Here is a 3,502-nt window from a genome sequence, read left to right on the forward strand (position 1 = left end):
ATTTGGTTTTGAAATTGGATGCCCAACAAGTCATGTCTCCAAATATTTTGGCCATGTAGTATACATCTTACTCTACAGTATATTCATCACAGAAATAGAATTCATGTCCCAGGGAGAAGGCAAAGCCTCTAGTGTATAAAAAATAAAGACAGTGTAAAATGCATACAATGATTTTTGGGAGTATAATGCGAAATCGGACTGACACAAGTGTAAAATGTACCTAAGTGCATAACGTCAATAACAATTTAAGTTCACCTATTTTTAATCGATACTACTAGAGAATCTAAATAGCATAGTACATGACTACACAAACAAGATCACAACTGTAGGCGTACAGAGAAACAGCATATGAGGATATTTGTCTGTGTGTGTGTGTGTGTGTGTGTGTGTTTATATGAAGCTGTGGCTTCCTGGTATACCTCAATTTGCATGCTATATGTTTTTGTTTATAAAGCGTACATGAGACCACAATATTCGCCACTGAAGAGTATGCCATCCATTATTATAAATAACAAAAGACCCACAGACAAACAGTAGCATCAAGGACATTAAAAGAATTAGGGCCAACTATTGCCCAAAGAACAACTTGAATCTTGCTTTTAAGTATTGATTTGGTTCCTTAAAAGCATAGAGGTGGAGGTCTAATCTTTAATCTGTACCCCTGAATTACTTATGAAGGATTAGTTATGTATAAATTAGGCAATTCTGGATTAAACTGACCAAGTTTGACTTAATTCAAGTGTTTATCTGTTGCTCTTGAATAATTTAGCAGTATCATCATCAGTAAGTATTAAATGTATTATTTAGTTGACACTTTTACAACTATCCAAAGCAATATTTCATGTTTTGTCTTCTCAACTTCGCTTCATTTATTAATAAACATCCGTTCCTGCATTTCAGGTCTGCAACACATTCCAAAAAAAGTTGGGACAGTAAAGCATTTACCACTTTGTAATGTTGCCATTCCTTTCCGCCACACTTGAAAGAAGTTTTTCAAAAAAGACCTGGAATGCCGATTCATCTGACCACAATACACGTTTCCACTGTGTGATGGTCCATCCTAGATGCCTCCGAGCCCAGAGAAGTCGACGCCGCTTCTGGACATGGTTAACATAAGGCTTCTTTTTTGCACAGTAAAGTTTTAAGTGGCATTTGTGCATGTAACTCTGTATTGTAGTGCTTGACAAAGGTTTGACAAAGTAATCCCTCACCCATGTGATTATGTAAAAAATCAAGAGCGTTCAGCTTAAGCTTGCTCCCTTGGTCTTTACGCACTGAAATTCCTCCCGATTCCTTGAATGGTTTAATGATATAATGCGCTGTAGAGGGAGAAATATGCAAATCCCTTTCCAATCTTTCTTTGAGGTTCATTGTTTTTAAACATTTCAATCATTTTCTCACACATTTGTTGACTAACTGGAGATCCTCTGATCATCTTTACTCATCAAAGACTCAGAGTCTTTCCTGGATTCTGCTTTTGTACCAAACTATGATTACAATCACCTGTTGACATCACCTGTTTGGAATCACATCATTAAAATCACAGGCCTGGAATGCAGGAATGAAGGTTTATTAATAAATGAAATGAAGTTGAGCAGATAAAACATAAAATATATTGGGTTCAAACTGTCTGCAATCAAATAAAACTCAAAGTAAATGTAAGGAACACTGCATTTTTATTTTATTTGCATTTTCCATACTGTCCCACTGTTTTCTAATTTGGGGTTGTAACTATATGTTCTAATGATACCTTCACACATATGCAAGTCACCCATGCCATGAGCACTGATGCACCCACTATGACAGATGCTTTTGCACTTTTCGCTGATAACAGTCTGGATAGTCCTTTTTATCTATGGCACAGTGAACTTAAAATCAATTTTTCCCAAAAAAAAAAAAAAAAAGCAAAAATGTGGACTTATCAGATAACAGCACATATTTCCATTTTCTTTCAGTACATCCGAGATGAGCTTTTGCCCAGAGACCTCTGTCCTTTACTGCCTGTCCCTGTAGGTGAGCTTTCACCCAAAATCGCTGTATTTTAATGATGCCCTTTGTCCAGCTTTGACATATGCAAAACTTTAAGACTTACTTGCAGTATAAACCATTAAATTATTATTATTATTATTATTATTATTATTATTGGGCTCCAACAATTTGTCCTCTTTGGAATCTACCTCATAGAACTGACATGTACAGCTGTGTTTGTAACCATGTCATTTTGAAGTCAAGATTATGTAATGCTGCTGTTATTTTATTCACCACGGTACTGTAAAGGGGAACACAAAAACATCTCCCAATAGCCAGCGAAGAAAATAAACTGAGAATGATTTTTTCATACAGTATGATTAACAATATCAGTGCTAAAGCCATGACTGATTCTGCTAGATACGCATGTTATATTTCTCACGTTAAGTGTTGTGTTAAAGCAGTTTAACAGTAGGAAATATCTACCAGCCTGTAGTGTAAACAGTACTGATGTTATCATGATTTATGTTTGCATCTTATATTAAATGTAGCCAGAAATATATTAAATCAAGACTTTAAATAGTGTGCTGGAAACAGGCTTGTGGTTTTTAGATCAAAACTAAAAAATATGAGAATATGAGAGCTAATCTTATATTTCAGCATTTTTATCAGATCCAAATAATGTCATTTCCTTTAAGTTTGTACAAGCAGAACCACAGTAAAATGCTTAAATTAGGGTTTAAAAATACTAAATAAATGGTTTACTGTATGTGTGTAAATAATGCAGTTGTTCAGTAATACATATAAATACACACTTTTTTAATTAAGATGTGAAATCAGTTCTAAATGCACTGGATTTTTGCAAAATAAAGTTGAATTTAAACCAAAAAAATAATAAAAATATAGATTTCAAATGAGTATAGTATTCTCTCTATATTTATTTATTATCATCACATCACTACCATGGCTAAATGATGTTTTGAATTTCAGTGGTACTTTGTAACTTGACGTCCCCTAAACTCAAACTCTTTAAAACCCCACACCCTTCGTCAAAAAATTTGTACCCTTAAACTCAACGTTTCACTTAAACTCGATGTGTGTGCGACTGCTGCTTTGTTCAGCATTCTGCTTGAGCGATGTGGTAAAACGCCATCAAAGTGCGAATATGAGACGAATCTGCATTTGTGTGGAATAACTGTCAAATTCACTCTGAAAGCTCCACATGTATCGGTGTTTAGCTGGATTCTCCTCCTGTTTCACTTTTAAACTTGTGTTACAGCTCGAGGTGCTGAGTAATTGTGAGAATCAGCTTTTCCGAGAGTCTAAAAAGCTTATTGTTAAAAAAAACAAGCTTAATGTATTAAAAGAATGACACAGGAACACTACCTCTCTTAATTATTACTGCTCATGAATTCTCTCCACTAATTAAGAAGCATAAGGAAACAATAAATAAGTAAGGGTAACGTGCAGGTTTTATTATATTTTTTCATTGATTTTTAACAGTTTTTTTTATTGTATTTCAGTGGGGTTTTTT

The sequence above is a fragment of the Trichomycterus rosablanca genome, chromosome 4 (assembly GCF_030014385.1).
Source record: "Trichomycterus rosablanca isolate fTriRos1 chromosome 4, fTriRos1.hap1, whole genome shotgun sequence".
Lineage (NCBI taxonomy): Eukaryota > Metazoa > Chordata > Actinopteri > Siluriformes > Trichomycteridae > Trichomycterus > Trichomycterus rosablanca.